The 10,902-nt window shown below is 39.0% G+C and overlaps 1 pseudogene; it reads left to right on the top strand.

Annotated features, from left to right (window-relative positions):
• Positions 1 to 296: 296 nt before the first annotated feature.
• LOC121524819 lies at positions 297 to 4,638 on the top strand (annotated as a pseudogene).
• The last annotated feature ends 6,264 nt before the right edge of the window (positions 4,639 to 10,902 follow it).

The raw sequence follows: 10,902 nt of genomic DNA, 5'->3' as shown, positions 1-10,902 counted from the left end.
AAGAGTTTTTGCATCTCTTGTTGCTCCAAAGTTAGTCTCATTTCTAAGATCAAAAGAGTGTCACTTACGAGGTGGAGCCTTCCTGTGAGCCATTGTGTAGAGGACAGACAGCAGATAGGTCTCACTGGAGTCTCTGGATGATCCGTGAAGTCCAGCACTGAATCACTCTGATATGAAGCCAGTAGTCCAACCCTATGGGAGGAGTCTAGAGACCAATAAAAGATGTAAGCTCTTTTTTTTCCTTATTTCACAACAAGGCTGAATCAGAGAGAGAGATGGGTAGCGTACTGGAAGCGATGGGCATCAGATCTGCAATCCCTAAAGGTGAAGTTTGAACTATTTCTCTGCATGTACTCCTTTCAATCAGCTTTGATTTTAGCAGCTATATTAGATTTTGTATAAAGTTTCACATGAAAATGCTTTTTACTTTTATTCATGTCAGTCTTTTATGGGCCTTTTGTTTATTAGGTAAGACAGCCAAAGAGAGAGAGAAAATATGGGGTTGATAAAGTCCATGGGAAAATATCTATTAAATGTGCCCAGACTGGGGATAAATCCTTCAACCAGTGTGTTGAGGGCTAGAGTCAGCATGAGCACTGGCTCTACCCAATGAGCTCAACTAGCACTAATATTTTAGTTATTTTTAACCTTTACTACTGTAGTTTTGATATAGTCCATAAAAATTCAGAACTTTTCTTTCAATTTTAAGCAGGGGTGGACTGGGACAAAAATTCAGCCCTGGCATTTTCTGTCCAGACCAGCCCACTACATAATCAGTGGACACCATGTAGAAGTCCACAAATCTCGTTGCGTCTTCTCTCATGCAAACTACAAAGGAGAGTCACATTTCTTGATAGCAGTTAACAAATAAAGCACGTAACTATGATCTCAAAGACTAAAATTGACAGCTATAGCAATCAATCAATCAATCTTTATTCATTATAGTGTCAAATCACAACAGAAGTCAGTTGACCTATGGCTAAGTCCCGCCCTCAAGCGCGATGAGCCAATCACAGTGCTTATACCACTCCAATACACTCGGACATAGGCTGCCTGGATGTCCGTTGAAATGAATGGGAGAAGGTCCGTTTTTGTCCGGTTTTAAGAGTTTTTTGTTTGTTTGTTTGTTTGTTTGTTTTTTTGAGATTTTAAGTTTAAAAATGGTCAAACGGGGTTCATGGGGTACATGCGACTCCAACACAAGGTATCCTGAGAGGCTGGGTGACTGAGTATATTTTTTACCCTTTCCTAAGCCACATCTAAACAGAGAGAAGTGTCTTCTTTGGATAAAAGTTTTGCAGTAGACCACAACATCAACTTAACATGGATAAAATTAACATCTGTTCTAAGGTAAGCCAACATCGTATTTGAGGCAACATATTGCCACTTTGCTGAAAAGAAATATAAAGTTATATTTAGTATCTGTAACGTTAGCTAAAGTTAGCCTAACGTAAGATCCTAGCTGCGTTGTTCGTTGTGTCACGTTGTTTGTTGGGAGTTCATTGGCATTTTTTGTTCTAGTTTTTGTGCTTTGGTGATCGTACATCATGGTTAGTTGTTGTCCAAAGGGCTCTAGTTAAATTAACGTTAACTTCTGGAGCTTAGCCTCATTAACTTATCTGTAATAGCCGAGATAACAAAGGTTGGCAGACATTATGCTGAATGATTCAGTGTAAATACTGTAGCACTTAACTACCGGAGAGACAGTCTTGGTAAAGATGGTAAAAAGGCTGTTATATTTTTGTCATATTATGAGCCAAAAACCTTAACTTCAGTGGCTCTTTGATGCTGATACTCTATCTTGTGGTCTGAAATTGTGATGGCAACGAGATGCGGTTTATCACGTTTGATGGGACCTGTAAATTTTGGCTTGTAACTGAAGCTTTTTATCGACCTTCTCGACAATAAAATGATTAATATATCCCTCCAATGCATAGTTCAGACCCTTTTGGTGGCTTCTAGATGATATGTGATCTTTCTGTCTCCAAAAATCTTCAGTGGCCTACAGTGAAACGTCTCCTACTGTGACACCTGCAATAGCGTCTGTCAGTGAATGTTCGTTGTTTGTCCGAGTGAGTGGAGGGGGCGTGGCTTAGCCATAGGTCAATTATGTCTGTGAGCACTGTTCCAAGACCAAAAATGCCGATCTCTCATGTCATTGGACAGTGTGTGTCCAGGTTAGGAATACATTTTCAGTTATAAACAATTTGTTTTATTATTATGAGAGTAATTTTCACCATATTTTGACAAGGCCTGGAGTCAAATACATGTAGGATTGATAAACTATGTCCTGTTCAAACGTTAGTGATCAAGACCATAATTGCGCATATTGTTGTCATAAAATTAAATTGTATGTGAATAGATGTAGCTGATATTAGTTTGGGAAGGGCTGGACTCAATGAGAGTCTGTGCAGCTGCGCATGATGGTTAAAGTCTTCATCTTCAACAAAAGAATCAATATTAAATTAGACAAAAAATCCTTCTCCTTCAGTCTTAAAAACATCCAGTCTGTATCAGCCTTTTTTTGGGCAGCATGTTTGCAGAGTTGAGGTGATGAAGTTGCGCTGATGCAGCTTTGCTGTGCGTCATTTTACAATGTTTCTCCCTGCTCTAAAGAGAGTTCAATATACCTAACTCATTTAATTGCATATTACGACCTTTCTTTGCTCTAATTATAGAAAGATCATGATAAATGAGTGAAAATTTGTATTTTAAACACCTAAGAGGGTAAAAATTAAAAAGTAGTATATTTTCTAAAATCCCCATCTTTTTCCCTGGCCAGATGACACCTGCTGGCGGGCTGGAAGAGGCCTGCGGGCCACCATTTGGGGATCGCTTGCTTAATGCTTGATCCTTTTTCAGAAATCCGCCTGTCAGTCATTATTAATGAATTTGATGCATGATTAAGACATACTCTTAAATTCGATCTTGATTAAAAGGGCTGTTTACCATGTCAACTTTCCACTTCAGGCTCTTTCGGAGTTCAGTATTTCCTACTAGAAACCACCCCAATATACTGGTTTCCTGACTGTGACCCCACCAATCACAACACAGCATTTTAGCATCAAACCCAGTGATGACAACATGCCAGCCTTAGAAATATATAGCCAAAATATTGCAGTTGCCCCCTAGTAGCAGCTGCAGTTTGGGAGGTTGGCATTAATCTCACAGCCAAAGGCAATAAATAATTCACATTTTTGAAGGAAAAAATAATTGAACAATTACATGTTAATTGGGCCAAAATATTAACTTAAATTTAGTTTAAGTTTAAGTTTAAGTTTAGCCCCATCAGTTTTTTCCATCTAAATTATCTATTGCCTTTGGCAGATAGGAAACCAGTCTATTGTGGTGGTTTCTCTTGTAGGAAATACTGAACTCCGGAAGTGCCTGAAGTGGAAAGTTGACATGGAAAACAGCACCTTTATTCAAGAACAAATTCAAGAGTATGTCTTTATCATGCATCAAATTCACTAATAATGACTGACAGGTAGATTTCTGTAAAAAGGATCAGACATTAAGCTAACATTCAAATCCTATTGGGATTTTTTTTAAATAAAACTCCCAAAATATCACAACATATTTTCATCTGCACATTTTCTGATTTTAAAAATTTTCTTGGGGGTGGGTGGTGATCTCTGTGTTTTGGGATTGATTTGGCAAAAATCAGGGTAATTTGCCTCAAGGCTGGTTTCATTTTGTAATCTTAACATATTTTCAGATTACCGCGTTTTGTTCAATGTCTTCCTTTTGAAATCCAAACACCATATTGTACTCAAAACTTGAACTAAATAGTAGGTTTTTTGGTAAAATCTCTTGTTTGCAGGACCCCCAATAAGAATTGTGATAATTGGGAAAACTGGAGTTGGGAAGAGCACCGTCGGTAACACCATCCTGGGCAAAAACTTCTTCAAGTCTTCGTCGAGTGCCGCGTCCGTGACGGAAACCTGCGAGAAAGAACGGGCCAAGGGTCGCAGAATGATTCATGTCGTTGATACATCTGGGATTCTGGATACGAAAAAAGATGCAGCGACCATTAGGAACGAAATCGCCAAATGCATTCAGGTGTCCTCCCCTGGTCCTCATGCCTTCCTGTTGGTCATCCAGATCGGCAGGTTCACCAAAGAAGAAGAAAACTGAGTGCAAGCGTTGGAGAAAATCTTTGGACCTGAAGCATCAAAGTACATGATCGTTCTGTTCACACGTGGCGACGAGCTGAAGGGCAGAACCATCCGTGACTACATCCAGGCCGGCCACCCAAAACTTCGAGAGGTGATTAACAGGTGCGGGAACAGGTACCATGTCTTCAACAACAAGAAAAAGAGAAACATGACCCAGGTGGTGCAGCTGATCAAGAAGATCGACGAGATGGTGGCGGCAAATGGAGGACTGCACTTCACTGAAGAGATGTACGAGGAGGTGTCGCAGACCATGCCTGAGCAGGAGGAAAGACGGCACGCTACAGGAGAGAATGACAGAGTCTGGGGGGAGCTGCCACCAGTAAACTACTCCTTCATGTCTGAGCTGCTTCAGAGGGTTATACTGTTTCAGATGATGCTGGCTGCTGCAGGACAAGGGGAAGTAAACAACCTGATCCAATCCATGATGACCACCGATACAAACATGAGGGTGGTTAACTGACAGAAACAGCTTTAATGGTAAAAAGATCAGCTGAATAGTTTTAAAATCTGTGTGAATTAATCTTTTCCAGTTGTGATTAACGAAAAAGTGATAGCATTTCTGATCAGACAATAACACCATGTATCAGTCATTGGTGTCATGGAAATTCAAGATATAAGCAACTTAAATGAAAGAGTAAAAAAGGAGGATTAGGACCATTAAAAAATCTTTTGAGATCGAGCTTTTTAAAAATATAATAACGTTAGAATTCTTAAATCACAGTAAGGATTCTGAGACTAGTGAGAATTCTTACTTTTTCCACAAGATAATTTTTTTTTTCAGTGAACGATCTGACATTAACCTAACGACTCTATCTTTGATCTCAAAAATTTGACTTGCAAGGGTATTTTAGTTAACTAAAACTACATTAAAACTTAGCCTTGCCAAGAAAGTGAAAATGGAATAAAGATAAAAAGTAATGAAAAATCCCAAACTATTATAACCTTGCTGACTTAAATCTCAGAATTCCAACTATATTATATAAGAATTTCGATTTAAACCTCAACATTTCTGACTTTGATTCTAACTTTAATCTGAGAATTTTGACTTCATTGTCAGCAGTCTGACTTTAATCTGTGGCTCATTGTAATCTCACAATTCTGACTGTAATTACTGACTGACTTCAATCTAAGAATATCAGACTTTGATCTCTGAATTCTGACGCAAATCTCTGACTGGCTCTAATCCCAGAATTCCAAATTTCATCTGAGAATTCTGAGATTAATCTCAGAATCTCAGAATTCTGATTTTAATCTAATAATCCTGGCTGTAATCTCAGAATTCCAATTTAAATTTCAGGATTCTGAATTTAATCTTAGAATTCTAACTTAATTCACATAATTCTGATTTGAATCAAAGGATTCTTTCTTTAATCTTAAAATTCTGACTTTAGTTACTATGTATTATGAGAGTAATTTTCACCATATTTTGACAAGGCCTGGAGTCAAATACATGTAGGATTGATAAACTATGTCCTGTTCAAACGTTAGTGATCAAGACCATAATTGTGCATATTGTTGTCATAAAATTAAATTGTATGTGAATAGATGTAGCTGATATTAGTTTGGGAAGGGCTGGACTCAATGAGAGTCTGTGCAGCTGCGCAGGATGGTTTAAGTCTTCATCTTCAACAAAAGAATCAATATTATATTAGACAAAAAATCCTTCTCCTTCAGTCTTAAAAACATCCAGTCTGTATCAGCCTTTTTTTGGGCAGCATGTTTGCAGAGTTGAGGTGATGAAGTTGCGCTGATGCAGCTTTGCTGTGCGTCATTTTACAATGTTTCTCCCTGCTCTAAAGAGAGTTCAATATACCTAACTCATTTAATTGCATATTACGACCTTTCTTTGCTCTAATCATAGAAAGATCATGATAAATGAGTGAAAATTTGTATTTTAAACACCTAAGAGGGTAAAAATTAAAAAGTAATATATTTTCTAAAATCCCCATCTTTTTCCCTGGCCAGATGACACCTGCTGGCGGGCTGGAAGAGGCCTGCGGGCCACCATTTGGGGATCGCTTGCTTAATGCTTGATCCTTTTTCAGAAATCTACCTGTCAGTCATTATTAATGAATTTGATGCATGATTAAGACATACTCTTAAATTCGATCTTGATTAAAAGGGCTGTTTACCATGTCAACTTTCCACTTCAGGAAATTCTTACATCCGACTTTAATCTCAGAATTCTGACATTAATTTCAAAGTCAAATTTAAATATCAGTATTGGGAAAAGAAGAAGTTGCATTAAAAATGACAATGGTCCTGTTTCTCTTTGGTAGAACTGATTTAGGATTTGCTGCTTTTTCTGTTTTCAAGAAAGCTTGTGAACTTAGTTTCTCATTTTTTTTCAATTATAAAATGGTGGCAGGTTCTTCTTTTAGAATTTTGTTAGACTGTTGAAATTAAAACTTAAAATTAAGACAAACCTTCAATCCCTTAATTTAGATGCCTGTTGAACTGCTCGTTAACACAAGTATCTCATCATGACATGTCAAAAGTCCCTTAAATTAATACTTTACCATCCTCATTCTCAGTTTGAAGTTCAGCAAATCATCTTGCCCATATTTCCATCCCTGCTTGCTTTGGTTTCTGCCCTGTGATGGCCAGATAAGACTTAACAGTTTGTTTAATCATTTGCAGTGGAACCATATCAGACCTTGCAACAACAACAACAAAAAAAGTCCTGTGTTAGTCAGTATGCTGGCAAGATTTCAAGTGACCAATCATTGTATGCTACTAGTGGTCTTGTGTTCTGAAAGGAAGAAAACAAGAAGAAACAACTGTGGATCTGCAGTAGAAACAGGTTACCTCTGTTTTAACTTTTTAAAGGTAAAGTCCACACATATTTGTATTGTCGTGTTTTAGTACAAGCTGCCACATTGTATTTTTAGGCCCACCTTGCTTTTGTAAAACAACAAATAAAAATGATATTTATCATTAATATCAATGATAATTATAAAAACAATATTAATAATAATAATAAACTCAAAAAGGTGATAGGCCTGAACAGGTCACCAACCCCTCTCATACAACCCTTTGGTTTACTGGTGTTGAATTACATTTTTTCTTTTTTTTTTGTTTTGGTTGATCTTCAGGGTGCTATTTCATCTGCTGAGGCACTAACCTGGCACGCCAGATGGATGTGTTTCACACATCCATCTGGTAAACCTCTCATACACAGCATTTGGGAAAGGGCAGAGCCTTTGAAAAAAAACCTCAGAGGGTGATTGGATGAAAGTTCTGTCACATCTTTTCGGGCCAATCAGAGCAACAAAACACATGACATAGCCGCTACCGAGGAGTAAACTCCATAGAGAACTGCATAATACAAACCATTGCAACTGACTTTAGTCGTTTTTGAACAGAGAACAACTCACTGCTGTTTTGTTCTTTGTTCTTCTTTAAGAAGAAATGCTGCCAGGTTCTGATAAAACTGGCGCTTTAGCAGCATCCACGCTAATCTCTTCGGCCATATCTGCACCAGCCTCTAGTTGCTGCTTGCTTACGTCACAACTCTGACACGCCTGAAACTACTGCCCCTCGACGCTGATTGGTCCTGTTATTTTCTAACCGGGCCTGTTTAGACAGGAGCTTTGCAAGATGGATTCACCAGTGAGAAACATGGAAACGGGCGTATACATCTGCCTTGCAAGGTTAATGAGGCACTTCTAAGTTATCAAAAGGTGTGCTGTCAAAAAAACACATTGTACAATGAGCTCATAGGTGTGGGTTTGCAAAAAAATGTAAGTGTCCCTATGCGGAGGATTGAAGATATGGTCACCCTAGGTATGACTGTGATAACATTGGTGTGTGCACGATGTTGACGTCAGTTTAGAGAATCAGATTAGATGGAAGATGTTAGATAAATTCTGACATGCCAGTTTCTTGGAAACCTCCTGACACATTATACCACACTCTGAGAGCATTTGCTGTTCCCATCATTCATCTTGCAGCATGACGCTTGACAATGGGCTTACTTGGGCTAAAATCTGACTGTAGAAGCTGGCCTTTAATAGGCAGGTAAACAGGCATTCTTAATAAAGTGGTTGATGTGTGTAAATGTATACCCTGTATGTGAATCAATCAACCTGAATAGATGATTTCTGGAGTTCTTTGTCAGTGTAGTAATGCATGAAAGACAATTGACTTGTAAAATGTGCTAAATGTCCTAAACGTGATATTTGGAATGCAGAATGTGTTTTCAGTTTCATACTGAATGTTTTGTCTGTGCTTGAGCCATCATGTGGATTAGATTATATTTATAATAAAATAGTAAAGTTGGCAATGACACCTTGGATCAGCTCCATTAAAAACCTGTGATTAAGACTTTTGTGATTAAAAACTGTTATGTGGTAAAATTATTATGTGACGTATGCAATCAACAAAAAGAAGGAAAATGAACCAGCATTAATTAATGTTGGAATAGTACTTCTTTAACAACAACAAATAAAAAAGTTAAGTTTCATGATGTTTGCAGTTTTATTTCTCTTCCTCTTTATTTCTCTTTTGCTGCACCAGGCATGAAAATGGCAACTGGCACCTATGCTGGGTGCCACAATGTTTAGGACTGGACTTGCCGTGGGACCATTAGGGTCTGCATGATGATAAGTAAGTATCAGTGGTGACAAGACTAGGTAAAAACATAGTATATGGCTGACCGCAACTATCTGGGATGCCTATTGAAATGCCTGACTGAAATGTGTGTTCTGGCGGAGTGAATTTGTCATGATTGTTAGTTGTTTATTATTTTTAGCCAAAGGTATAGTAAGTGGTTACTGAAATGTTAAAAGCTACAGATTGTCCTCTCTCTCTGTCTCCTTCCTGTGTGTGAAGAGATGAACCCTGCATCATCCCCCCTCCCCTCCTGCTTTTTTTCTACCTTATCTGATTGGTTAATCACAGACACAAATTGACTCAGCAGACACTCTCTTTATTCTTTGCTATTACTGCATGAATGGAAGTCAACACTAAAGGAAAAGAGCAAAAACCTCTCCTATGCACAAGACAAGCTGTCAGCATGGCTCTCTGTTCTGGTTTTAACAAGAACAGCGGTCCAGGTGGGAGTAAACAGCAGCTGTCCTACTGCGATGTCCAAGCTAACAGCTAACGGGGGACTTAACGGTACAAGCCCACCGTCATGATCGGAAAGCCATGCCAAAACAGGCTAGGAGTGGAAAGAGAAATATTCTTTTTTTCTGTCACAGAAAGCTTTCAGTGTTGGTCTCTGCGCTTGTTTGGATTTAGACATGTTGTCTGGTTCAGACAAAAGCGCCGATGTGGCTCAGTCCCAGTTAATGGAGTCATTAGCTGGGACACAAAAACTCATTTGCTGTACACAACAACTTACCCTTTCCCCATAACTATCACATATGCCAAAGCAGGGCGACAGAAGAGCGACAACATTGTTTTTTCTTTTGCAGAAAGCTTTCCGTGTTGCTCTCAGCGCTAACTGTGATGAAGAAATGTGTTGGTCTGGCTAAGGCCGAGCTAACATTCAGTTAGCAGTCGTAAATACAAGTACAACAAGTAACCCTTCCCCCCTTTAACTATCACACTCACGCTGAAGCAGGTAGGCAGAAGAGCAAAAACACCCTTTCTGTTACAGAGAGCTTTTAGTGTTGCGGTCTTCACATACATAAGCATTCACACAAGAAGATACCTTTTCCCATCAACTATCACATAATCATGCCAAAGCAGGTCAACAGAGGAGTGAAAACATCTTTCCCAACATGAAAAGCTTAATGGGTTGTTTTTATTCTTAGTCATACATAAATGTGGCCAAGCTCTGGTGAAACAGAGGGTAAAGCTATATCTGAGTATTTACAGCAGTGGAGGCAGCCATTAGAGAGCTTTCAGCACAAGTAAACCCCACCCATCGAGCAACTCAGTATGTATGGCTCTAGTTAACACAGTGGAGGCAGCCATGACTGACAGCATTCAGTACAAGCAAATGCAACTCTGTATTCTATGGCTTATAAATTAGTGTCACGCACTCAGACAGTTACTTACTTATTTAGACACAGACATTGCTATTTGTAGGGGTGAAGTTTGGCTAAAAAAATGTCTGACCAAATTTGAGAATCAATAAAGGGAGGCTAGAATTGATGCAACCTGGCCAGATTTTGGTGGAACCATTCATAGTGCTCAAAGGATCAGACAAGGAAACATGACAGCAGTCAAGTCTGAGGTGAAACAAAATCAGGAATTCGAATCTCTGCAGAAAGCTGCCAAAGAACCTGTCAGACCAGTGGTTTACTGAAACAGAAGGGTTTTTTTTCTAAGAGGAAAATAATTTGTGTCATTAAGGCCCCATTTATATGACGTTTTCGAGTGAAAACGCAAAAGTTTTGTAGCGTTTTGGCTGTCCGTTTACACGGCAATGGCATTTTGGTGCCCAAAAACGGAACTTTTTGGAAACGGGCCCCAGAGTGGAAGTTTTTCAAAACGCCCCCATCTCCATCTCCGTGCAAAGAGGGAAACTGGCACTTTCTGAAAACGGACATGCACACTGTGGCTGCAGTAAATATCCATGCGCGAGTAGGCTTATAACACATGCGCAGTCTTGTGTGAATGGAGATCATTTTGAAAACATTGCCATCTGAATTTGGAAGGTTTGGGAAATGGAAATGGAAAACGAAGCAAAAAGTTGTCGTATAAATGAGGCCTAAATGTTAGTTCCCAGTAGTGGGTCGCAGGTGGCCGAGTGGTTTAAGGCGTGCCCTCA

The sequence above is a fragment of the Cheilinus undulatus genome, linkage group 17 (genome assembly GCF_018320785.1).
Source record: "Cheilinus undulatus linkage group 17, ASM1832078v1, whole genome shotgun sequence".
NCBI classification, from domain to species: domain Eukaryota; kingdom Metazoa; phylum Chordata; class Actinopteri; order Labriformes; family Labridae; genus Cheilinus; species Cheilinus undulatus.
The sequence above is the reverse complement of the archived record's forward strand: the minus strand, read 5'-3'. Positions and strand labels throughout refer to the sequence as shown.